This window comes from Canis aureus, chromosome 10 (assembly GCF_053574225.1).
Source record: "Canis aureus isolate CA01 chromosome 10, VMU_Caureus_v.1.0, whole genome shotgun sequence".
Lineage (NCBI taxonomy): Eukaryota > Metazoa > Chordata > Mammalia > Carnivora > Canidae > Canis > Canis aureus.
The window spans coordinates 5006884-5034368 of record NC_135620.1 but is presented as its reverse complement, the minus strand read 5'-3'; the positions used below and the strand labels follow the sequence as shown (position 1 = coordinate 5034368).

General features: G+C 42.2%; 1 long non-coding RNA gene across 1 annotated transcript in view; it reads right to left on the bottom strand.

The window, feature by feature from the left end:
* Window positions 1-27485, bottom strand: part of LOC144321567 (uncharacterized) — an 87014-nt gene that overhangs the window by 5048 nt on the left and 54481 nt on the right. Inside the window, exons 2-4 of the long non-coding RNA XR_013387170.1 lie at window positions 11912-11989; window positions 10276-10404; window positions 3987-4092 (exon numbers count right to left, since the gene is read on the bottom strand). This is a non-coding gene — a long non-coding RNA (uncharacterized LOC144321567). The remainder of the gene's footprint in view (window positions 1-3986; window positions 4093-10275; window positions 10405-11911; window positions 11990-27485) is intronic.

Here is a 27485-nt window from a genome sequence, read left to right as displayed (position 1 = left end):
CCAAGATCGAGTCCCATGTCAAGCTCCCTGCATGGAGCTTGCTTCTCACTCTGCCTCTCTCATGAACAAATAAATATTTAAAAAAAAAAAAAAGGAAGAGGAAAAGAGGAAAGTTTTAAGAACAATGGGTGCCTGGGTGGCTCAGTGGTTGAGCATCTGCCTTTGGCTCAGGTCATGATCCCGGGGTCCTAGGATCAAGTCCCCCATCCGGCTCCCCACAGGGACCCTGCTTCTCCCCCTGCCTGTGTCTCTGCCTCTATGTCTCTCATGAATAAATAAAATCTTTTTTTAAAAAAAAGAGTTAAAGAAGAAAGACCAATATATTTTTTAAATGGTCAGAACCCAAGAGAACCCATGGAATTTTTGTTTGGTTATAGCTTTTTGCTTGTAGATACTGAATGAACACCAAAAAGGCTACTCTCCAGGATAATCCGGTGAAAGCAGCATTTGCTGTCTGCCGCCTGGCCCTCTGTGGGACCCGGATCCACAGGGGTCCAGAGGGCTCAGGGACACAGATAAGGCCCTGGCACGTGGTGAGTGTCCTTGCCGACGTCATGGCTGGAGATGCGGTCTGAGCAATGCACGGAGTGTGCCTTCTCTGACAGACACTGACTGTCCACACATGGAATTTTATAGCCTCCTATCCCTTGGTGTGGCCAGATACTATTTCCCCACAGCAGCCTGGGAAGCAGTTGACAGGTGCCTGTCAGCTGACCCAAGTTGCTTGGAAATAGGAGGGTGGGGAATAAAAAGGCAGGTGGCTCTTTTAAAGGAATCCACAACATTCTCCCCAGAGTTGTTGGGAAATCTCTGAACTGTCGTGGGGTGTGATGCTCAGAAATGTCATGCTCAGTCACACAAGCAGGCTGCATGCTCACGTAGCTCTGACTTAAGAAGGGAGGGCCAGGCAGCAGGGGCCTACAGTCCTGTTTTTTATCTTTTTAAAAAATGCCTTTGGGGGCGCCTGGGTGGCTCAGTAGGTTAAGCATCTGCCTTCAGCTCAGGTCATGATCCCAGGGTCTTGGGATCGAGCCCCACATCGGATTCCATGCTCAGAGGGGAGTCTGCTTCTCCCCACCTCTCTGCCTCTCCCCCTGCTCATGCTTGTGCTCTCTCTCTCAAATAAATAAAATCTTTTTAAAAATTAAAATTAAAAAAATGTCTTTACATTGGTTTTAAGCCCATAAGGCTTTCTCAGATGAGATCTTTTTCCGAATTCAAAGACAACACATGTGCACATGAGAGGGACTATGCGGGTCAAAGTGAGTGGATGCTACAGGAGCCACCATTCGGCATCTTCTCCAGCACCTGAGTAAGCCCCAGAGGGGTGTCTGAAGAAATACAGGTTTAGGGCCATTGGAAGACCCCTCTTTTGCAGATGAGAGCCCCAAAACTAAGAAGGAGTGTTTAAGTGGCTCGCAGCTAGTTGAATGCAAAGGTGTGCTGAAAGCCTAGGGCTCTTACCTCTGGTGTGGCACCCACCACTAGACACGGGGTGACACCTATCAGGAAGATCGGCAGAGTCCAGAAGGCACAGCCTGGTTCTTTCAAATGAGCCTGAGACTTACATTCCCACAGTAGGTTTCCTAGCTAACCTGAAAACCCCGCCAGCTACCATTAGAAATTCTGGTAGAATATAATAAAATCTCGTTTCTTTTTTATTTTTTAAATAGATTTCATTTATTCATTCATGAGAGACACAGAGAGAGAGGCAGAGACATAGGCAGAGGGAGAAGCAGGCTCCATGCAGAGAGCCCGACGTGGGACTCGATCCAGGGTCCCCAGGATCATGCCCTGAGCCAAAGGCAGATGCTCAACCTCTGAGCCACCCAGGTGTCCCAATATCTTGCTTCAAATGCAAAGCTGAGCTTACAGGAAGAAGGGAGCGTCTCTGTTTGCTGGGGCTGCCATTGCAAAGTACCACAGCTTAAGCAGCTGGAATTTATTCTCTCACAGTCCTGGAGTATAGAAGTCCAAGGCTCAGGGGTCGGTAGAGTTGGTTACTTCTTGAGCCTATTCCCCCTGTGGATAGGCCTTTCCACCATGTCCTCACACGGTCTTTTCTCTCTACATGTGTGGGTCCCAACTTCCCCTTCTTCTCCGGATGTCAGCCATATTGGATTAGGGCCACCCTAATGACCTTCATTTTAACCTAATTACCAGTTTAAGACCCTATCCCAAAATACAATCATATTCTAAGGATTAGGGTGCTACAACTTCAACATATGAATTTGGTGGAGGGGGGAGGGGGATGCCAGAGAAAAGTTTTAGCTTATAACTGTGATTTCCTAGTTTTCCAAACTAGAGAAAGGCTAGAATCACAACTATGAATGTCTCTGATCTGATGTGGCAGATTGCCTGAGTGAGGTGGAAGGGTGAATGTCTCAGCCACAAGGGGCTTTGGCCCTCCTCAGAGCCAAGAGATAAGGTCCTGAGCCTGAGTAAAGCAAAGCATTAGAAACAAGGTCTTCAAGGGCCTACCCTTTCAGTGAAAAAATGGGTTTGAAGTCATCTACTCAGTGTTACAGGGTGATGACAAGGAACTCTATCCCACCCTGGAGTTTGGTAGAATAAGGGAAGGGAAGTCTCCATAAGAAGTTGCAACCCCAAGCCTGTGTCTTGTACAGGCTCAGAGTTAACTTGACACTGTCAGGATGGCCCAAGAAATGAATAATAGCAATTTTTAAAAAGAGTAATTGTATAATGATACCCTTAATTTGTCAATCCTTAGTCTAGAGCACATTGTGTCAGACTGTTCCTGAAATTTGGTAAGTCCTGCTTATAAAATCATCTGGTCCTAGTGGACACCAGGGGTATATGTGTGTATGTGTGTGCGTGCGTGTGTGTGTGTGTGTGTGTTTAGGGTTTTTTTTTTTAAGATTTTATTTATTTATTCATGAGAGACACAGAGAGAGAGGCAGAGACACAGGCAGAGGGAGAAGCAGACTCCTCGCAGGAAGGCCCGGTGCAGGACTCGATCCCAGGACCCCAGGATCGTGACCTGAGCCAAAGGCAGATGCTCAACCACTGAGCCACCCAGGTTCCCCTGTGTGTTTACATTTTTAACCACAGTATTATGATGATTATATATCTATTCGATTTCATGTTCATTCTTGAGTCAAAAGTAATTCTTTCAACAATTCTTACTTTCTAAGTAAAATATCTGTTTCACCCAAGTTTTCAAAATTAATTGAAATAGCATTGGTCATATTCTATTGTGATTTTTATATCTCCAAGCCCTGAACTGTAGCTTTCATTTTTATGGCCTGTTTTCCATTCTTAATGCTGTTTATTTTCTCCTCATTTTTGTAGGTAATCTTGAAAGAAGTTTATCTTTTTCATTAATATTTTTCAAGAATGAGCTTTTGGTTCCATTGGTGTTCTTTATTTTCTCTTTCCTTTTTATTTCACTGACTTGGGCTTTTGGTTTTATGATTCCTTCCGCTACTTATAATGGGTTTTTCACATTCAAGCAACACAGTATCCAATGCAATGCCACGCTATGGCATAAGAGCAGCCACATACAGCACATGGACCAAGGGGCAAAGCTGTTCCAACTGAATTTTATTTATAAAACAAGCAGTGGACTGAATTCAATGAGCAAGCCCTTGTTTGCTAACCCCTGTTCTAGATGATGGGGGAAAAAAAAAAAAGATCTCTACAACTAACTTAATGGGACTTTCCTTTTTCTTTCCTTTTTTTTGACTTGGTTTAATGCTCTGATTTTATTTATTTTTCTATATTTTATTTCAATCCAATTTGCCAACATATAGTATAACATCCGGTGCTCATCCCATCAAGTGCCCTCCTCAGTGCCTGTCACCCAGTCACCCCATCCCCCACCCACCTCCCCTTCTGCAACCCTTTTGAGAGTTAGGGGTCTCTCATGGGATGTTTGAGAAGGGACGTTGAATGGGAAGGGTCTCTCATGGGACCTTTGAGAAGGGACTTTGAATGGGAAGACCTTTGAATGGGACTTTTCTTACCTTAATCCCCCAGATCAGGCCAGGGTAAGAAGGAATGTCTAATGTTACTTGTGAATACAGAAGTAAATATCCCATGGAAGACACGAACAGATTGCATACAGCAATACTGAAAAGTAATCACACAACACGGTGAAACAGGGCTTGTTCCAGGAATTTCAGGGTTAACTAACATTAGAAAATCTATTAATATATTCGGTATACTTCCAATCAAAATCTCAACAGACTTTTTAAAGTTGAAGTATAGTTGGCACACAATGTTACATTACTTTCAGGTATGCAATACAGTGATTCGACAAATCTATGTTATGCTGTGCTCACCAAAGTGTGGCCACCATCTGTCACCATACAACACTATTACGATACCATTAACTCTATTCCCTATGCTGTGCCTTTTGTTGTCATGACTTACTCCATCCATAACTAGAAGCCTGTATCTCCCACTCCCCTTCACCCACTTTGCCTATCCCTCTTCTCCCCTCCTCCTCTAGCCACCATCAGATTGTTCTCTGTATTTATAGGTCTCCACACAGTTTTTCAGAGAACTTGACAATCTGATCCCTGAACTCAGTAGCAGGAAGAGCCAAAATTTTTTAAGGAAAAGAAGAGTGAGCACTCTTTTTACAAGTATCAACCTACTATGAGACTATAATGTAACCAATGTAATATTGGCTCAGGGAACTCGTACACAGAAGAGAACTGGCACATGACAGTAGATATTATAAATTGAACAGTGAAAAAAACACTGTTCAATAGTAGTGGTGAAAATTTTGGTAATTTATATAGTGAAACACAGAAGTAGATCTCCAACACATGCATAAAAGTTAACTTCTTAAGTATAAGAAACAAATCCCTAAAATTTGAGGAATATCTTCATGACTTCTGGATAAAAACTAATTTCTTAGGCAGAACACAAAAAGCCAAAACTGTAAGGAAAATTATATGTATGACATTAAAATGAACGACTTTATCACAAAGGCACAAGTAAAAAGGCAAACTGCAGACTACAAAAAGACATTAATAACACATATGCCAAGTAAAAATTTATGAAAAAATGGGGCACCTGGGTGGCTCAGTGGTTGAGCATCTGTCTTTGGCTCAGGTCGTGATCCTGGGGTCCTGGGATCGAGTCCTGCATTGGGCAGGGAGCCTGCCTCTCTCTCTGCCTGTGTATCTGCCTCTCTCTGTGTCTCATGAATAGATAAATAACATCTTTTTAAAAAATTATGAAAAAAGGCATGCAATCTGAGAGAAAAATGTAAAATTAATAAGAACTGGGAAATCACAAGAGAGAACATCCAAATGGCCAATGGGTATATAAAAGAATGATTAAGAAATTCTATTCATCGAAAACCCATACAGCTATTAAAACAAATGACAGTAGCAAAATGAAACACAATTTACATCTATCAGAGTGGCAAAACATTTAAATGTCTAACAAACCTAGTGACTGATGTGTGAGAAAGAAAGAAAATTTCAAGAGGTGCAACTTCTAAAGTCATGCCCAGAGTGTTTGGGGACACCTCAGAAATGGAGATTCCAAGAAAGGGAGAATTCTCCCAAAGAGAGCGACATAGACAAATTTGACCTATTTCACCACTGTATCGAATTTGGCACAAACTACTTACTAGATCTGTAACAGCAACTCTTTTATGCTGTGAGTGAAGTGTAAATTGATTGAACCTCTTTGAAGAGGAATTGGAAAATATCCAGCCAACCTGAAGACAGATGTAGATGATAGATGGATGATAGATAGATAGATAGATAGATACATAATGACGATTCACAATGACCAGAAATCTACTCCTATCATCTATCCTACAAAAATGTTCACAAATATTCACAAAGACGAGGTTTGTTGTGCTCATTTCACATACAATTGAAAACTAGAAAAATCTAAATGTCAATGAATCAGACGATAGATAAACTAATTCAGTTATACAATGAAATTTTATACAGCTACTAAAATTACAAAGAGAGCTTCATGAATCAACATGAAGAGACTACACACACATGATATGGGATGCAGAAAGCAAGTAGCAACAGGATAGTATTCATAAATACATGAATGTGTAATAAAAGCATAATAACGTGCTCGCAAAAGATAAAAAAGTACATCTGGGGTATGAGGAGGACAGGAAGTGTGTGTTAGGTTTTTGATCCATTTTGTAATGTTCTATTTCCTACAAAGTAAAAACTAAAAGGGAACAAGAAACACGGAGTAAATAAGAGTTTGACATATTGTTTAATCTTAGTGATGCATATATGGTATGCACATTATTTCTTTTCATTTTTTAGCATGTTTGAAATACTCCATAATTTAAGTTAATTTTTAAGGGACCCTGGGACCAATCAGTGAAATTTAATTGCAAAGCCCCTTAGTGAAGGATTAGGAGGTACAAACTTCCAGTTATAAAATAAGCAAGTCACAAGGATGAAAAATACAGCCTAGGGAATATAGTCAATAATATTGTAATAATTTTGTATGTTGACAGATGGTGACTGCTCTCATCATGGTGAGCACTTCATAATGCATAGAATTGTTGAATCACTATGCTGTATACTTGAAACTAAGGTAACACTGCATATCAACTATACTTCTATTAAAAATAAAAATAAAGTCCTTTATTGAAGTTCTTATTTTCCTTTTTTCTAAGATCTTATTTATTTGAGAGAGAGAGAGAGAGTATAAGGCAGGGGGAAGGGGAAGAGGGAGAGGAAGAAACAGACTCCCCACTAAACAGGGAGCCCTGTGCAGGACTTCATCCCAGGACCTTGAGATCATGACCTGAGCTGAAGAAGATGCTTAATTGACTGAGCCACTCAAGTGCCCCTTTTATTTCTCTTTTAATAAAAAAAAAAAATTATCCAAAAGAAAATTAGTAAAAAAGCAAAAGCAAAATATAGAAGAAAGGCTTTTACCAAGGTTGAGTTATTCACTCCCTCTCACACTGTGTATTTCCCTGGTAAATGACAATAATACTAAAAGAGAGATGAGGGGGGAAATGGGAGGGTAACACCAAGCCCAGTTTGGGGGTTCTTATGTGGAAAGAAGACTCACAAGTGGTGAGAGTTCTCTATGCCCACGGCCACACAGGAGAGGTGAAGGATGCTTCTGACAGAAATTTAATGTCATTTTCTCAGGTGAGCAGCTCCCCATGGATGCCTTGCTTTTGTCCCCTCCACCAGGCACATTTTGACTCATGAAGCAATGGCCAGGAATCTACCAGTCCTGGCTTCCCCAGTCCCTCCCAGGATGGAGTTCTTCACCTCTCCCTTGTCCCCGTTCAATTTCCCTGTGCTCTCCCCTCCTCTCCTAGCAAATAACTTTTACTTAGTTTTATGGATAATTTATGCTTAACATTTGAGCTAAAGACTCTTTACATGATTTTAAATAATTCATAAGAGTGAATTTATGTAGATGGACAAATTAAAGTTTAGACAGATGGGTGGATGGATAGATGAGTAGATGGGTGGATGACTGGATGGATCCATGGATGGATGGGAAGATGGATGGGTGGATGGATGAGTGGATGGATGGATGGATGGATGGATGAGCGGGTAGACAGAGCTGACGGATATGTTAAGGGATTCATAGAGAATAAAAGAGATAAATATAATAGAAAGATGTCAGATGCCACAATTGACAACGGAGTCCCCCAGTTTCTGATTCCTGGTATGTAACACCAATCAATCTGTAAAGGAAGGACTTAAAGCAGCTGGCCCATCTTCAATTTCTATCCCAGTTACTGAAAGGGAAGAAGACAGCCGACCCAGACTAAACTGCTTATAATTGTGCTGATGACCATCTTCCCGGTATACTAACAATATTTGCTAGGAGGAGGAGAATCCTTACTTATAGAATGCTCTTAGCAGGAAGCCTCGGCATTGGGATTGCGGAAGGCAGACTAATGTTCCCCCCAAAGATGTCCACATCCTAATGTACAAAGATCAACTTTACTTTGCTGGGAAAGTATTCCACAATCCCTTTCTTACCTTAGGGCTATATTCACACTCCCACTCTCCTCCAAAGTATAGTCTGAAGGACTTACCACCCTAACAACCTACAGGACATCATGCTGGTTCAGGATACTGACAACGTCACCCTGACTGAACTTAACGAACAGACAGTGACAGGTGCGGTGCCCAGGATGCTCTAGTAAGACAGACATATGCAGGGAATTAGCAGCAAACCTGACATCAGGGAACCATCACATCAGTGATGCTTTCAGGGATTCAATGTCCCAGGACATTCCCTCTAAATTAAAACACAAATTATTGTACATTATACCTCCTACCACTAAACAAAAGGTACAGCGCATAGTAAGGCTTTTTGGATCTTGGAAGCAGTAGATGCTGGACTTTGGAAAACTTAGTCCCACTTATTAATCAGATAACAAAAGGCTACCAGTTTCCTGTGGGAGCCAATTCAAAAGAAAGCTCTAAAACAAATGCAAGCTGTAGAATAAGTGTTCTATCCTCTTGGGTTGGATGAGCCAGCAGGTGTGACTGTCCTGGAGACCTCTGGCTAATGAAGTTGCTGCAGTCTCTGGCAGGCCCTTGGGATTCTAGAGCAGGTGTGTGCCTGACAGCAGAGAACTACATACCTCCTGTGAGCTAATAGGCCCCAGTAGAAACCGTGGCTCTGATCACTGGACATTGCTAACTTCATGACTTGAGTGACTACTGTCAGCTCTGTGTCCTCTGATACACCAGGTCATAAGGCCAGAAGCATTCTCTGGTGCCAAAGAAGTGACACATTGGAGGCTGGGCTTGAGTGGATTCAGAGGCAAGAGCAAACTATGTGAGCAAGTAGCTCAGATTCATAGGCAATTCATTTCAGTTGCACACCTAAGACCTCAGAGGGGCTTCTCCTTAGGTTTGTCTTTCTCATGCTCAAGAGCAACAAAGAACAGGTACTGAAGCAATAGAGTATTTGCCAGAAAGGTAAAGAGGTCAACATTCTCCCAGATTCTTTTGTCTGGTCTAATGAAATAGTCTCCTCCATGATCCCTGACTCCTACTTTTGTCCCCCAATAGTCTATCCACATAATAAGTAGAGCGATCCTTTTAACTTTTTTTAGATTTTATTTATTTATTCATGGAAGACAGAGAGAGAAGCAGAGACATAGGCAGAGGGAGAAGCAGGCTCCCTATGGGGACCCCAGTGTGGGACTCGATCTCAGGACTCTGGGATCTGGACCTGAGCCAAAGGCAGATGCTCAACCACTGAGCCACCTAGATGCCCCCAGAGTGATCCTTTTAAAATTTATATACAGGAGGTGCATGAGTGCCTCATCTGGTCAAGTGTCCAACTCTTGATTTCGGCTCAGGTCATGATCTCAGGGTCATCAGAAAGAGCCCTGTGTCAGGCTCCAATCTCAGCACACAGTCTGCTTGAGATTTTCTCTCTCCTTCTCCTTCAGCCCATTCCCCTCCACTCTTTCCTGGGCCACTCTGCCTTCCTGCTGTTCTCTGAACATATTACTCCTCTTTGTCCAGATCTTTATTTCCCACCCACCCTCATCTTTCCATGGCTTGCTCCCTTGCTTGATTTAAATCTCCACTCACATGTTGCCTCCTTGGTGAGTTCTACCCTGATCACCTTCCCCATCCTGTATCCATATTATCTGCTTTCCCTTGCCCCACCATCACTTCTCACTACCAGATGCATAAGAAAAGGAAGAGACCCAAGCCATTTGCTGCTGTACCAGACCTAGAATCATAGCAGGGTACAATTTGGGACATGGTACTGGTTCAGTTAACATTCACTGAATGAATGGATGCATGAATGAATTAATGCATGCCTGCATGAATGAATGAATGAGCAAATAAACACCGCTGGTTTGGTAGTGACATCAATAACAAGGTCCCATCATCTTTTTCTACAAGACCTCCTTCCATTTAAGTTTTACATTGGCCACAAAGGGATTGAAAAAAATCTCTGGTCATACATTTTGAGATTTTTCTGAAATCCCTTTTCCAAAATTAATATGCTCATTGTGATTAACACAATTCAAAAAGTTTTAGTTAATTATCCCTCTCTCATCTCCCTCTGCCCCCCCACCCCGCCCCTGCCTCAAGATCCCAATGTTAACAACTGATGTGCTTCATTCCATTCCTTTCTCCATGAAAATACCAAGATTTATTATTTTTGAAGCTTTGGTCATCTATGTTTTTATCAAAATGGATGATCCTATATATACTTACCATATTTTCTTCACTTGGGAAAAAAAAAAAAAAGCAAACCAAAATCTTAAGACAACTACATGAGGAACATGCATATACTCACCTTTCTGTAAATTCATTACAAGATGCTCTTCACGAGATCTTTCGGGGCTTCCATGCAGGGAGGAAGCACTAGACACATGGTGTATTACTAGCTAGAAATATTTGCCAGTTGAAGCTCCAGTTGTCATCTCTGAGAGTGGAAAGCAGAGAGCTAATTAGTAAGGGCAGGCTGGGACCGAACCATCAAAACAGAGGTGAATGGTGGACACATCACAAGCCCAGGGGCATGCCACGCTGTGGGGGTCTGTTCTCCACGATTCTTCTGACCAGGCTCCTGCCTTCCCAGCTGTGGATGACAGCAGGTCCCGACTGGTCACTGATAACTAGACTCCGGGCAGATTGCTACAGCAGCGGCCACTGCCACCACCGCACTACTCTCCCCTACCTCACACAGTCACAGACTCCCTGACCCCCCGACTCAAAGCACGGATGGAAACCATTATCCACATGTGGCCAATTCCATGCTTCCTTTATCTGATTTCACAAAGACCAACATTTGATGTGATTGGTCTGTGGTGAGGACTATGCAGTTTGGATAGACTGCAAAGGTTGCACGTTCTTGATTTTCAGGGATGCTCAGGATATTTTGGTAAGTAACCAAGAGATTCTACACTTTCCTAGGCCAGGATTTAGAGACTTTTGCATATGTCCTCCTTGAGCTTTCTTATACGATCACTTCCCCAACTAAACCTCCAGCCTTCAGCCGCAGCAGGGACTGTGTTGAAGACTGGGCTCCAAACGGTTACTCCAAACCACTTAGACCACAAGCTTCATCTTTTATCATTTTGTTTATCTCACAGGCTATTAGTGGAGGAATGGAGAAAATCTGTAGGAATAAGGTACAGAGGCATCTGACGATTTGTGACTCTGAGCATGCTAAATTTTGAGTTTCATGGCCTTAGACCGTAACTGCTAAGTCAACACAAGTTGTCCCATCTTCTCTGCCTAGCCTGGCATTTGATAAGGACCTTTTGGTAAGTATATCCCACATCCCACCCTCCCAACCTCTAGTGCACGAGCACTGCATGGCTGGGGAAAAGTCCAAGCTACACTAGCATAGAGTGAACTGAGATTATATTGCAAAAATCATATCGTATTGGTTTCATTTTAAAGAATCAATTCAAGACCCTTCTGTGTTTTTCATCCAGCAGAGCCAGGCTAATACAATGCCTACCAATCAGGTATTAATTAATTTACATTTAATCACACATGGAATTCATTAGTTAAATGTGATACACATGACAGGATTCTTTATAACAATTTAGAAATGTGATAGTGACCAATAGTTACTGCTACTGAAATAGGTCTGATTTTGTAATAAAAACAAAACAAAACAAAAAAAGGTTATAGAGGGCACCTGGGTGGCTCAGTCAGTTGAGCATCTGCCTTCATCTTGGGTCATGATCCCAGGGTCCTCGGATCGAGCCCCATGTTGGGCTCTCTGCTCAATGGGGAGCCTGCTTGTCCCTCTTCCCCTGTGATCTCTCTTTCTCTCTCAATCTCTCTCAAATAAATAAATAAAACCTTTTTTTTTTAAAAAAAAAAAGGTTATAGAACTGTAAATGTAGAGTGTGATCCCATTTTCATAAAATTTGACTCCCATATCTGTTTGTGTGCAGTTGTACATGTATACATACATGGAAAGACATCTGGAACTCATTCATTCATTCCACAAATATCTTCTACGCCAGGTATTGTTCTAGGTGTTGAGGATCCTAACAGTGGACAAAGCAAATGGTATCTTTATAGAGTTAAGTTTTATAACAGGAGAACAACAACAACAAAACAAACAAACAAACAAACAAAGTACATGTATAGTATTTCAGATAGTGACATGTATACGCTTTGGCCAAAACTACAGCCTAGGATACTGGAGTGTGCTTGGTTGTTACCTTGACTGAAGCTAGGAACTACACTTCCCAGAATTCCTTTCTTTCTAGGGCTTTTGGTAAGAGTTTGACCAAAAAGGAATGTGTGTGATGTTTAGAAGGCAAAAATGAAGCACAGGTGCTGTGTGATAGGACTCTCAGAGAAAGAGACAGATGTGCATGTGCCCGGTCAGCTTCAGCTTCCAGCTTGTCTCCCTCCAGCTGGCCCTGCTGACCAACAGCAGCTACAAGCCAAACCTCAGGGGGCTTGCTCATTGACCATGATTCCCTCAGAGGTATTCTATGCATTTCCCTCAGCATTTACTCTCAATCTACTTAGACAACCGGTTTATATCATTCCTTCTTTCCTCTAACCCTCAACCTTCCTGCCTCCCGACACCCTTGCTTCCACTCGCACTAAGAAATGAAAAACACTTCCACTCATTCCCACAATCACATTAACTAGAAAAAAAAAAAATCACTGGCATCTGGATGCTCTGTCTTCCTTTCTACGACAGAGACTGGCTGGTAGCTCATTAATTCTCTCTTTTGTTCCTGCAAACACAGAAGACTACACTTTCCAGCCTTCCTTGTCATTGGGCTAGGGCATGAGTGGTAGCCAAAGAAATGGGAGTGAAAGTAACACAAGCCATTTCCATACCTGGCCCCTAAAATCTCCCTTGAAATTCTTGGCTGTCTCCCCTGCATGGCTGGAAATAAAGGATCCCGGGATGGCAGAGCTACACCACGGCAGGAGCTCCATTTCTAAAATCACCGTTTAGAGGCATACAGCCCCCAAGAGAAGACTGACCTGCTCTGCTCCGTGCTATGAAGGAGAAATAGACTATTACTTCACTGCATCTAATAAGCTTTACCCTAATACACCTTCTGTCCCTGTAGACAAACTGTCCACTTCAATCAAAGGCAATTCTCTCTCCTTGGGTTTACGGCCTAATGCTTTGCCACATCTAGCTCTTGAAAAAATAAATAAAAATAAGTACTTCTTTATTTCCCACGGTTAATTTTGAAAATCTAAAGCCAAGGGCTTTCTAAACAGAAACAAATTTATTTCTTCACATTTCCATTTCAGTCATGGACATCAGCTGCTACTGCATACACACGTCATTCACACAGGCAGTGTTTGGGGGGGAATTTCTTCAACTGCCTGCCAGTCCTGAAATCGAGCTTTTCTGCTTCATTTGGACAAGGATCTGGGCTTCTATAGTTTTCCTAAATGTTTTACTGTAGTTTGAGCAGAACCTAAGGTACAGCCAATTGACTGGTTACTGTAGAAATTCTGAAGAATGTCATCCTGTCACCGGCCCCCCACTTGTTATTCTGCTAGAAGTCTATTTGCTGTCAGTCTTCCCAGGGATAAAATAGCTTTCAGACTCAGACAAGAGCCTGCTGCCCTGAAGGATCCTGCTGTCAACAGCAACTCTGGGCCACACCAAATGTCACCCCTAAGGAAACAAACAAGGATCTGGAGAGCAGAGGTGGCGGCATGCTCTACCTGACTGACATTCTTTTTCATAAGATTATTGGCTATAATTTCTGGTTAAAAAAAAAAAAAAAAGCCTGCAAGGTAATAACACTTCAGTGTTTTTTTTACTACCTGCATTTAGTTCACTTTAATTGAAACTCAGAAAAAGAGAGGTTAATTAGAACCTTGGAAGCCATATCCAGCACACTTTTGGGGGCCAGGAATCGTGTCCTCACCACATGCCTCAGAGTGTGTGTCCAGCAGAGATGATTATTGCGAATGTAGGGCCAGCCACAGCCTCATGTAAAACACCAGATGAAAATGCCTCCAGGTCTCCAGATTCCTTATTAAAGACAGTTCGTCAATTACAGTTCAGTTAATCAACAGGTATGGATTGAACACCTGCCAGATGCCTAACCTGAGGATTTGGAAGAAACAAAGCTTTGAGCTGGATTTGAATCAGAAGCAGCCAGGGGGCATCTTTATTCCAATGCCAGCAGCGGCAGAGGGAAAGGGCAAGCAGAACTGATTCCTTCCCTCCGAGAGTTTTATGGAATATAGTTATATATTAGGAGAACAAAGAAGTGAGACACCTGGGTGGCTCAGTGGTTGAGCACCTGCCTTCAGCTCAGGGTGTGATCCTGGGGTCCTGGGATCGAGTCCCACATTGGGCACCCCGCAGGTAGCCTGCTTCTCCCTCTGCCTGTGTCTCTGCCTCTCTCTCTGTGTCTCTCATAAATAAATTAATAAATAAATAAATAAATAAATAAATAAATAAATAAATAAATAAAATCCTTTAAAAAAAGAGAAGGAGAGCAAAGAAGGGAAAGAGGAAAAAATTTAGGGAGTTGGGTCACTTATATCCTACTCACAATATAGTATCTCTATTTCATGAAATTATACTATTCCTTACAATACACACATATTCCAAGTAAATGTGGTATATTCTACAAACTTTGGGGTTTAAGATAAGCCTCAGACCTAAGAGCTATGTTCTCCAGTTAAGACAGGCTTCGCTGCTGTACATAAAACAAACTGACCTTAAGAGGCTTGACGCCTTTGCATTGAATGTTAGGAAGGGGCCACAGAGAAAGTCTCTAACTTATGATAAGGGACCAATTTAATCTTATCTAAGGCCTTTTTAACCTAATTAATCAATTAATATGATTCTGGGCTTAGCTCACTAAGTCAAAGATACTCTTCAGCCTTCCCCATTCTTATCAGAATGGTCATTGAAAGCACACTGACTGAATACGCAATGTAGTCCAACTGATTGCTTCTGTTGCAAAACTCCACACCCAAACTGGCTTCTACTCAGGGCTAACTAAGAACAGACTCGAGGAGCACCTGTTTGGCTTAGTGGTTGAGCGTCTGCCTTTGGCTCAGGTCCAGATCCTGGAGTCCTAAGATCGAATCCCACATTGGGTTCCCCACAGGGAGCCTGCTTCTCTCTCTGCCCATGTCTCTGCCTTTCTCTGTGTCTCTCATGAATTATTAAAAAAAAAAAAAAAAAAAAAAAAGGACAGACTTGATACTTCATTTCCCGGTTTCCTTCTCAAACAAAAGATACACATTCTGACTCCACAGACTCTTCATTCTGTGGCAACAGCAACACAGAAAGTCGGGACATGTTTTCCAACCTCCAGAAGCTCTGAGGAAAATGAACAGATGTAAGACAATGAGAAGATTTCACTGTGAGCCCCCAGTAAAATAGGAAATTGGAATAAAGGGATTGCAATGTGGCTGAAACAGATGAAGAGGGGATTTGAGCTGAGTCTTATCTCAGTTGCACTAATTCAGTTTCCTGGCTTCTTTCCATAGTCCCAAGGGGTGGGGGGCTTACTCATGGACCTATTCCCTTTCTGGCAAGATCTTCCCTGAAGACTACAGGCATTCACTCTCCTAAATACTGTTTAAGAACTTGCAATGTGGGCCAAACCAATTTTTTTCCTTTTTAAGATTTTATTTATTTGATAAAGAGAGAGAGCACTAGCAGATGGAGAGGCAGAGAGGGAGAAGAAGCAGACTCCCTGCTGAGCAGGCAGCCTGATGTGGGGCTCCATCCCAGGGCCCCAGGATCAGAAGGACAGAGATCTTTCACAGGCTGTTCTAAGAAGGAAATATAGGTAAAGAGACAGAAACAGATGCAAGCCCAAATCCTCCACGTTTTGCTAGAAATCAGGGGTAGTACTGATGGTGAATCTCACAAACTATAAATAACTGGTGACTTCTCCCTTACCATAATTTTAGCTAATCTCGCCTTCTTCTATGTAGTTACCAGCAGCAATAATTATTTTAAGTTTTGTGGTGACTTGAGAGAGCTGAAAGCTGAGGAGTGTGGCACCTCACCTCAAAGAGGACAATCCAGGAAGCTAAGGACCCAAGAGCTGGGGGAGGCAAGGTACATGGGAGCCATAGAGGGTGGCTGAGCTCCCTGAGTGCAGAATGACAGGTGGGCCAGTGGGGACCTACAGAGAGCCATGGGAGTCAGCCACTCAGTTCCTGCCACCAATATTTATTGAGATCCTACTATGTGTCCAACACTACTCTAGGTATAGAAGACAGAGCAGTGAACAACACAGACACAGCCTCCCTTTTATGGAGCTGATACTCTGTTTTGGAGCACAGAGTGGAGACAGAAAGATTGAGTATATTTTAGAATCTGTTAAATACTCCTAAGAGCTTGAGAAAAAAATAATGGGGGAGAGGACCAGGCAATCTTAGATGGGGCGTCCAGGGATGGCCTCCTTGAGAAAGTGTCATTTGAGATAAATGTAAAAAGAAAACCATAGACACAAAATGGCATCACTTTGGTTAAAGCCCCAAGTCAGTAAATTAAGACTTAGTACTTAGCCTAACTGCAGCTTTAACCCACTCCCCACCACAGGAATGTAACCTTGAACCAGCTAAACTAGAACTTCCTGAGTAATAACCAGGAGGTGACCCACTGGCATACCCTTCCGTTCCTCTTAGGAGAGCCACCAGGCCTCAAACAGTGGATTCTTTGCTAATAACCACCCCCTACGCCACCCTTCACTCCTCCACCCCTGCCTTGAAAACGCTTTCCTTTTCTGCAGCTCCACAGAGCTCCCTGCCACTTGCTAGATGGGACACAGCCCAATTCATGAATCATTTAACAAAGCCAGTTGTTAGATCTTTGAATTTACTCAGGTGAATTTTGGATTTTTTAAAAGAGGAAAGACCAGAAGGAAGTGAGTGGGTGGGCTATGTGATTATCTGGGCTAGTGGCATGGAGGCAGAGAAGATCAAAAGTGCAGAGGCCCTGAGGTGGAAGCGTGAGGGTGGGAGCCAGTGTGGCCCCAAACTGTGAGCGGTGTGCATCTGACACTAATCAGCTTCCCTAAATTCCAAACTGTTTTGCACTCACACACATACAGCAGAAAATTTTGCTACTGGTTCAGCTGCAGCTCTGCTGGCCGGGCAGCGGGATTTCCGCCAGCAATGCATCTCTATTCATAGAACAAATGCACTGTGGAGTTCACTACAAAGAGAGTTTATCTGTGTCTAGATCCAATATTTTAATACAGAGTTTTGATCTCTCTGCACTGCTTGGAGCCAATCCAGAAAATCACAGGAGTCTTGCAACCTGGACTGTCCTCTCTCCCCTGCCCTTCTACCCCCACCCCAAAGACTGATGTAAGGGGAGGAAAAAATTCCTTTTCTCCAGCTAGAGCCCTGGAAAATGCGATTGACAAAATATAGATTAACAAGAAACAAACAAACAGAAGTTTATTAACTCATGCACTGCGGGGTCCCCTGGAACTACACAGCAGAGATGAGTAAACCGAAGGGGTTGTTAGAATTCGGGCTTCTGTAGTATCTTCAACAGAAGAACAATCCACTTGCAGGGAAGTGACAAGACCAAGGAAAAAGGGTTGTCAGCTTTCAAAGGCGGCACACTGCAGGGAGGTAGACATACAGGGGAAACTAATGAAATAAAGGTTATTTGTGCCAGCCTATCTTTCCATCGTTTTCGTGGCCATAAAATTCTCCAAAGGGGAGATCCATGGTACACCCCATTTTTCAGAGGTTTCCACTTTTAGTCAGAATAGGGAAGGTCGAGGAAGACATCCTTCTGCCACCAGCTCTAAATCCTTATGCCAGATGGCATCTCTTGGGGTGGTATATTCTGGTCCCCCAAGTGGCAGAATGGGAACCAGCACCCCGCTGCTCTGCCGCCGAACCTTCAGGAGCGCAGACTCTTGTCTCTCACAGACACAGGTACTAGGTCCCCCTCACTTGGGAAATCCTGCCAAGTCAGCTGTAAGCGTAATAAGTTCACAAGGCCTGGTCCACGACGATTTATATGCTGACAACTTATTAAATGTTTCCTGGCATTTCAACTTGCAAAGCTCTCCGTAGACTCTTTGCCCATGCAAATTTAATTGGCTTTTAGCTCCAAGTAACAAGCATGAAGTGTAGAAAGGTCTTTCAAAGCAAGGACAGATTCCTCCAAAAGGCTGGAGGCGGGCAGAAAAAACTTTAAAATTATCACTACCTTTCTCCTCATTTACCAAATTGGGGGAAAAAGAGCTCTTGGCGTGAGCGAAAATGCTACCAAAATCCTAGGTGATTTGCACTGTCAGGACATAGACACAACAACGGGAGAGAACATTCTTTCTTCTTTTCACGGAGAAATGGAAATTTGCCAATTACCATAGTGTGGGAAGGAAGCTGTTTTGGCAAAGTTCTCAGAAGAGGTTAGTTACTACAACATTTTTTTAAGAGTTTATTTATTTATTCATGAGAGACACAGAGGGAGGCAGAAACACAGGCAGAGAGAGAGGCAGCTCTCTCCTCCATCCACATCCCTGTACACAGGTGATGTGCCCACCTGCAGGCTGGGCCTTCCCTCCTCTCTAACGCTTGGGATACAGGGACTCTGAGATTCCTGAAAGGCCACCAGTGTGTATACCCCATGGCCCAAGGGACAGGCAAGGGCAGCTATTGCAATGTATGTGGGTAGAGCCTGGACCTACGGGCTGGTGTGTCCAGTACAAGAAACCCTGTTTCAGGGCAGAATCAGATATGAGAGGCAAGAAGAAAGACTATGGACCAGAGATTGGAGGGGATGTTAGAGCCTGGCCCTCCAGTTTCAGGTCCCTTTGAACCAACCAGTGATGGAGAAATTTCCTGTCTCTCTCTCTCTCGGCCCAGCGCCAGTGAGTCTTCTGGGAAGAATCCTGGTCTTCAGCAACGATATCTAGGCTATCCGCAATGATCTGTTAAGAACTTTTGTTTCACTCAAAGTTTTGAACTCTTATCTACAAGGATATATTTGCCCATCTAGAACCAGATGACATATATATTAAGTTTGCTGATTCTGAACTTTGAAGCATTTAGACATGTGGGGCACAGGCTTCCATTTGCACTCTTGCCTGGGACCCTGCAGATATAAAATGAGAATAGCCTGCTGTTCTCATCTGTGAGAAGCTAACTGCCAGTTTGTGAGCATCTGTGATGGGCCAGGAACTGAGCTCTCCTTACGTCATTTCACTTAAACCTGCTAGCGATTTTCTGAGACGGGTTACGCACCTGACCTGAGGACCAAAGAGGTTAAAATGCTTGGCCAGGATCCCATAGCTAATAAGCAAGGACCTGGACTTCCAACAAAATTCTTGCCAATTGCAAAGATTTTCTTTCCATTCAATCATGCCTCCATTTAAATTCAGCCTTGAGATGTGGATACAAATGGCATCTTACTTGCTCTTGGGTTTTGTTTTCATTTGGAATGGGCAAAAGAAACCAACAACCATCTGCTAATCCAAATAGAGTATCTGCCTAGAGAGACCCAGAGTCCCTAAGCTTGTCCTTCCCAGGCTCCTGGTCATAGTAACTAGATGCCTTCCAAAGGTTCCCAAGCTGGGCCTTTGGAAACACAGTTTGGCTTCTGGGAAGACCAATAGGTATTTTTTCATTGTAACAAATCCGACAAGAAATTGCTCCTTAAAAAAAGGAACTATCAGGAGAGGGAGAAGCTGTGCTCTGGAGAGGTGTGTGTGTGTGTGTGTGTGTGTGTGTGTGTGTGTGTCCCTGTGTGTACTGGATGGGAAGGGGTTCCCTTTACTGTTTAAAAAATAACCAGCAACAGCCAAGCTTGTCATTCATCTTTTTGCAAGAATCACTGATCAATTCCTACTACTGATAAATATCAGAGCCCTCTTAAGAGTTTCCTTCTTTGTATTTGAAAAGCTGTTTCTGCTTTTAGATCCACTGGAAAATGTATCTGCCAAAGAAACGGACACATTTCCCTATTTTATGAGCTTTAGAAATCACATTATCGGATGTTACTCCCCTACTTTAAATGCTTCAGTGACTCTAACTGCCTGTTAGATCAAATCCAAATTCTTTAGCAGGACATTCAAGGCCTTTTAATATCTGAAGCAGGCCAATTATTTCAACTACAGTGTCTGCCATTCCCTTCTTAAAATATGCCAAAATACCTGCCATTCCCCAAACAGGTCTTACCCACTTCATATCTGGGTGTTTGCATATGCTGAGTGCCTCTTCTTCACTGTGCCTGCTGACACTATCTACTCTTCAAGATCCGCTACAGAATAACCTCTCCAAATCTTCTCTATCTATATCCTAGACAAGCAATTGCCAAGGTTTTGTAGTGCAGATATTATCGGTATTTAACAAGGAAGTTCTAATAGAGGACTGTCTACTTTTACTTTGCTCGCACACGTATATACACATACCTACCATAATATATAGGACAAGTTAGAACCAAAAATCAACAAACCAACCCAGGAAGAATCTAGCCTCAGAATAAATGACAGTTTTTCAATTTCATGAATTTGGGTTTTTTTAATTTTTTTAATTTATTTATTCATGAGAGACAGAGAGAGAGAGAGAGAGAGGCAGAGGGAGAAACAGGCTCCATGCAGAAAGCCCGACGTGGGACTCGATCCCAGGTCTCCAGGATCAGACCCTGGACTGAAGGCAGCGCTAAACTGCTGAACCACCCAGGCTGCCCCATGAATTTGGTTTTATGAAAACTTTACTCATTTGGTCGTTCTCAACTTTCTCATTTTGCCACAGGAAAACAACAGTCACAAAAGAACAGCCATGGACTTGCAAATGGGAACCCCGGTCCTGGCCTAGAGATGGAGCTGGTCATTCCATCAGTGTTACTGTGTGGTAACACTTTGTACACAGATTTGCTCCAGTGAGTTTTGTTTATCTCACTGGATCTCTCCTACCCTCTCCCCACTAATTTCTGAATTTTTTAGTATAGGAGTTATGAGAAATATTCTCTGTATCCTCAATAAATGTCTATTAAATCCATTTTTATACAAATGACTATGTGGTAAAAGGAATGCCAAGGCAAAGTGGTCCCAAGGCAAAAATAAAAAGGTCCTATCATTCCTTAATAGAACATAGTTTATTTCTGAGTATTCTTTATCACTGATGGTTCTTGCACCATTAAATGCCATGTGTCAATATCTTTCTTTCTCAAGGCTCTACTGGGAGCAGCATGTTAGACAAAGTCCCCCTCCTCTAGGTCATAATCATCCTCTCCTTCACCCACATCCTTAGAAAGAACCCTCTTGCTCATTCTGTAGGCTTCAAGGGATTTCACAGGAGAATTTCATCTGCTCTTTGAGGTCAGCTGTAGATCAGCTGGGATGCTATAAGCTACAGATAATATAATAGCCTAACTCAATCTAGATCAAACAGAAGGGTCATTTATTGGCTCACATAATTGAAAAAGTTGCTTAGCTGAAGCTTGGTTCAGCAGCTCATGGATGCCACCCTGGGCCTGACCTCTTCCTATCTTGCCACTCTGCCTTCAGTTTCAGCATGGTTTTCTTTATCTAGCATGAGCCCCCTTTGTGGTCTTGAGTGGCATGGAGATCCACAGCTCCACATGCTATAGGCTCTTTGTTCCTCATCTTGCAGAAAAAAAATTAATAATTTCCCTGACATGCCCACAAATTCAATCTAATGATAATAGTTTAGGTTACCGGCCCACATCAGAGCTGAGGCCAGTAGAATAAAATTCACTCATTGTCTGATTGGAATCTCAGGTTCTAGTTCTTGAGGCTAGGGATAGAGCCAGTTTTCCAGGAAACCCACATGGAAATCTGCAGTGACTGGGAAGAAGCAAAGAGGCAGTAGTGGTTGGCAGCAAAGGTCCATCATAGTCTATACAGTGATAATGTTCCCTGAGATCATGACCTGAGTCAAAGGGAGACACTTAACTGACTGAACCACCTGGCACCTCTGTACAGTGATAACTTTCTAAAGACACAAGTATCCCAAAAAACATTAAGACTTTAACCAATATACTTAACGGAGGTTTAAAAATCTCTCTCTCAAAAGAAAAAGAACGATTTCCTCCGAAACTCATATCCCACCCCCCACCCACAAAAAGCAGCCACATTATTCTTTCTTTAACAAAGTAGAATTTAAAGATCCCTTCTAGAAAAAGATGGATGATGATAAAGGAGCCATTTCAGGAGCTGACCCAGAAAGTAATGATTAATTATATTCTTGCAGACTGAGCTGTCCAATGTCCTGGAGGGCATCATCTTTCTTCCAGCTTCTAAGGAGGTCAAGAGATTCTTTGCCTCTGGCAGTGAGATATGAATGGAAGGTTAGTCACTTGATCCTTCCACAGAAGCAATAATTCACTGCCTCCAAGGCAGCTCTCCCAAGGAGCACTTCTGAGGAACTGTATAAGACCAATCTACTCAGGTAAAATGGACAGATTCTTGGACATCGTTGTAAGGGGAGCCTGTTTTTACCTGAAGAATTCAAATTGGCTGCCCAACTAGACTAAATTCCCCAGACAAATGCTTCAAGGTGGACCATCATGATCTAAGAAATGACTATGGTTACAATCTTAAAAGAATAGTAAAACTCAAATTTTGCATGCCTCAAAATTTTGGGTTGAGATTCAACTCCAGTTAAAATTTTAATTACCCATGGGGCACCTGGGTGGCTCAGTCCATTAAGCATCTGCCTCCAGCTCAGGTTAGGATCTTGGGTTCCTGGGATCAAGTCCCACATCAGCTCCCTGCTCAACAGAGAGTCTGCTTCTCCATCTCCTTCTGCCCCTCCCCCAACTCATGCTTGTTCTGGCAAATAAATGAAATAAAATTTTAATTTCCCTTGAGGCAAACAGTTGTAAAAATGGTGCCTGTGAATTGAGTCTCCCTGTATCTATGCCCATTGGCTATTCCCCTCACCCTACACACACACACACACACACACACACACACACAAACGTTGAGCTTGGCCATGTGACTTGCTTTGACCAATGGAATATTGGCAAACGTAAGGCAACAGAGGCTTAAAAAGTGCTTGCCTACAAGGAATTCTTCTACCACCAGCAAAAAATGCCCAAGTAGCTTCTTGGGGGATGTGAGAGCATATAGAGTAAGTTGTCTGCTATTCCAACCATCTCAACTATGCCTGCATCTGAACCCAAGCCCATCCTTATGTCTGAGCCCAACCTTCAAGCTGTGGAGCAGAAATGAATTATCACAAGTTGGACCCAGCCCATATTGCCAACCTACAGAAGCAGGTAAATTTTGTCTTGAGCCACTAAGTCTTGTTATATTGATATGTGTGCTATGCTTGGTAAAATACTCAGACCTTTGACCTCAGACCACTAAGTTATGCATAGAACTGTTGAATCACTATATTGTACACCTGTAACTAGTATAACACTGTATGTTAACTCTACTGGAATCAAAATTTTAAATTTAGAAAAAAAAAATGGAACACCTGGGTGACTCAATGGTTGAGCATCTGCCTTTGGCTCAAGTCGTGATCCTGGGGTCCTGAGATAGAGTCCCACATTGGTCTCCCCACAGGGAGTCTCCTTCTCCCTCTGCCTATGTCTCTGCCTCTGTGTCTCTCATGAATAAAGAAATTAAATCTTTAAAAAAATAAAAATAAAAATAAAAAACCCTCAGACTTTAAATTGCCTACATCCCTTAGTATACATAGTAGGTGACCAATAAATGCCTACTGATTTTCTTAAATTAATCTAATTGTGCTGGTCATTCATCAAATTACATTAAACATATCTGTAAAAAAATTTTCTCATAGAATGTCAGAAAGATATAACATTTTACCGCAAAATTAATTTTGGTCCCCTTATTTTATTCAGAAGACTTATAGGGATGTCATCATTCAGTTAATCTAGCAAAGCTATAAAATAGGACTCTGATAGTCAATGAAGTTCTCGACCTAAAATGCTTAGTTTTGTTTCTCACCCTCGATATATGTTCTCACTGATGATGTTGAGAATGTGAATATAATGATGATGACTGTGAACTCCCCAAGTAGAGGGGCTATTTTAGTCCATATTTTATTCACGATACATTACTTACAATATCACTGATACTTATATTTTTTTAAGTAGGCTCCATGCTCAGTATGGAGCCCAATACAGGCCTTGAACTCATGACCCTTAGATCAAGACCTGAGCTGAAATCAAGAGTTGGATGCTTAACCAACACCCAGGCACCCCTATCACAGATATGTTTTTAAAATATGAGATTTGCAATGAAGAGGATAATATTAAATAGCAAGAAGAGTAGGGGAGGGGTCTTTCTATTCCACTTGAAATACACTGTGATCCTTCAATATTACTTACATCTTTCTTCAGTTATAAAAAATCTTGGGGCACCTGGGTGGCTCAGTGGTTGGGCATCTGCCTTCAGCTCAGGTCATGATCCTGGGACCCTGGGATCGAATCCTGCATCAGGCTCCCTACAGGGAGCTTGCTTCTCCCTCTGCCTGTGTCTGTGCCTATCTCTGGATCTTTCATAAATGAATAAATGAAGTCTTTAAATATAAATAAAATTTTAAAATCTTATTCCCTCAGATATCACCTCTTCTCCATTCTCTTTCTTGCATACTTTACAATGCTTACTTATCCTGTCACCTTCATCTATGATCTACTCTTTTTAAAAAATTTTTTGAGTATATTTGACATACAATGTATATTATTAGTTTCAGGTATACAACATAGTGAATTGACATGTTTGTACATTATGCTATGCTCACAAGTATAGACACCATCTGTCATTATGCAACACTATTATAATACCATTGACTATATTCCCTATGTTGTGTCTTTTATTCCTATGACTTACTTATCTACTGATTGCTCTTTCACTCTTTCCATCTTATCATATCTCTGTCAGACATCCTAGGGATTTCCCTCTAATGGTGTTAATTCAACTAATTTTCTTCTATTCTCAATCCTCTATTTAACTCATCTCTCCTACTGTGCATTTCAGAGACACTTTTTTTTTTTTTTATTGCTAGGCATCTGTTTGGTTCCTCTTCCCTAATTCACTTGTTCTTTTTCTTTTTCCTTGTGTTTTCTTTTTTTTTTTTTTTACCTCTACACTCATATGAAATATTCTCATTATAGTTTCTCTCAGATTTAAAATGTTTGTATCTTCAGGGGCACCTGGATGGGTCAGTCGGTTAAACAGCTAGGTCATGATCTCAGGTCCTGGGATCAAGCCCCATGGTGGGTTCCCTGTTCAGCAGAGAGTCTGCTTGAGGTTCTTTCTCTCTCTCTCTCTGGGCCTCCCCCACTCAAATGCATGTGCTCATTCAAGTGCACTCTCTCTCTCTCTTTCTCTCTTTCTCTCTCTCTCTCAAATAAATAAATAAATATTTTTTAAAAATGTGTCTCTGGATACTAATTATTTTGCTGGTTGCATCTGCTGGATCTCACTTATGTAATTTGTCAATTTTAAACATGAGCTCATCCTCAAGGATGAATAATTATTCCTTGGGAGTCCCACCTGTTCTGGTTTGTAAAATTAGTAGAACAGAGGGATTTCAGCCTCTCTTGTGCTTAGAGAGTAAAAGGTTTCAGTGGCTCTGAATCCGTTTTAATACCCAAGTACCTGGTCGAATGCCAGGTCCTCTTCAGCTAACCTCTGGACACAACTCCCAAGCTCCATTCAAACTGCACACCTCTGCCAACATCTAACATAGACAAAGGTATTCCTCCCTTCCCCCAGATCACATGTCTTACACTGGCTGTAATTCCTAAACCCATAGTCTGAAATAGTTTCTACAACAATCACCCTTCCTCTCATGCTTTATTCAGGTCTCTCTTCTCCACCATCTCAAGCTTTTCCCTTCACTTCCCTCTTTTGGAGAACTCAAGTTTATCCAGACTTGGTCTTCACCTCTATCTCTACAGCCTCCTCAAATTCTTCCTCCTCCATCTGCATTGCAATGACTTACCGAGGCTCTATTTTAGAATTCTGAAGGGAAGATGTCATCAAATGATTGATCTCAAAGAGGAGTGTACACAGCATACACGCAGAATCTGGGACACTTAGGAACCTCATTACAAGACCTATTTATGAATCTCAAACTTTCTTAAGAATCAAATTGATAAAATCAGCCTTCAGAACATTAGCCTTAAAAAATCTACTTCATAAAGAGATTGCAAAAATAATGGTTCTATGATATCCCAAATTCTAAGGAATAGAAGAATGATAGTAGCTCCAAAAAAGCTTTAGAAAAGCTAAAAACAGTTCGTTGTTGGAGCACCTGTTGGCTCAGTGGGGTAAGCATCTGCCTTCAGCTCAGGTCATGATCCCAGGGTCCTGGAATCAAGTCACGCATCAGGCTCCCTGCTTAGCAGGGTAGTCTGCTTCTCCCTCTCCCTCTGCCATTCCCCCTGCTTGTGCTCTCAGATAAATAAATAAAATCTTTTAAAAAACAAAAAATAGTTCATTGTTCTAGGAAGATTCTTGAAAAAAAAAATTACCAGGTCATGGAAAAAGGGCCTAATTGTCTAAAATGATGCCAGTTATAGTTCCCATTAAGCAAATTCACTAAAAATGTAATAATAAGCATAATTTGTTCTGTCTGGGCAGTGAAAGAAAACTTTTTTACTGAGTTTCATCTCAGCTTATAAATGAAAAAACTGATGTGCACAAAGGCTCAGGTCTGGAGGACCACCTTGAGATTTCTCTTTACCAGACAAGTCCTGGAAGAAGAGATTGAGTACGTGATTGAGGGATTGTCAGGAATAAAGCAGAGGTCTCCATACCATTACCCACCACATCTCAGAGGAAGACAAATTGTAGGCAGAAACCCTACTTGTGCAACTATAGGTACTGGGAAAGATCTGGAAAGAGAGGGGCCCAGGGATGGCCAGGGATGTGCCCATCATTTAGCAACATCTTTTTTAAAAGATTTTATTTATTCATTCATGAGAGACACAGAGAGAGGGGCAGAGGCAGAGACACAAACAGGCTCCCTGCGGGGAGCCCAATGTGGGACTCCATCCCAGGACTCCAGGATCATGACATGAGCCAAAGGCAGATGCTCAACCACTGAGCCACCCAGACATCCCTCACTTAGCAACATTTACTGAGGACCTGCTGTGTGTGTGAGAGGTAGGACATGCTAAACAGGATGGCAGAGGCAAAGTTTTTTCACATTGAGGGTCTATCCTTTATAATATTCTAATCGAATGTAAAACAAAAATGAGATCAAATGTCACACAGAAGACCCACATGAGTAATAACAATAAAGAGTTTAAAACACAGCAGATTCAAAAAAATGTTTTTAATTTTTAAAAACTTGATTCCTGTTAAAGAAACAAGAGCGTATAGGTTTATTACTGGTACTCCACCACTCCGGGCCAGAAATTCCCCCCAAGAAAGCCAAGTTTTCTTAAATATGTAGTCAGAGGAAGAGCAGCAGGAGCCTCAAATCCTTAGCACAACACAAAAGAAGGGCACTCGACACCCTGGAAGCCATGAGGCATCTTTGCCAGGCCACGTACGCAGTACTTTGTCAAGAAAGCAGCTCCCTGGGGCGCCTGGGTGGCTC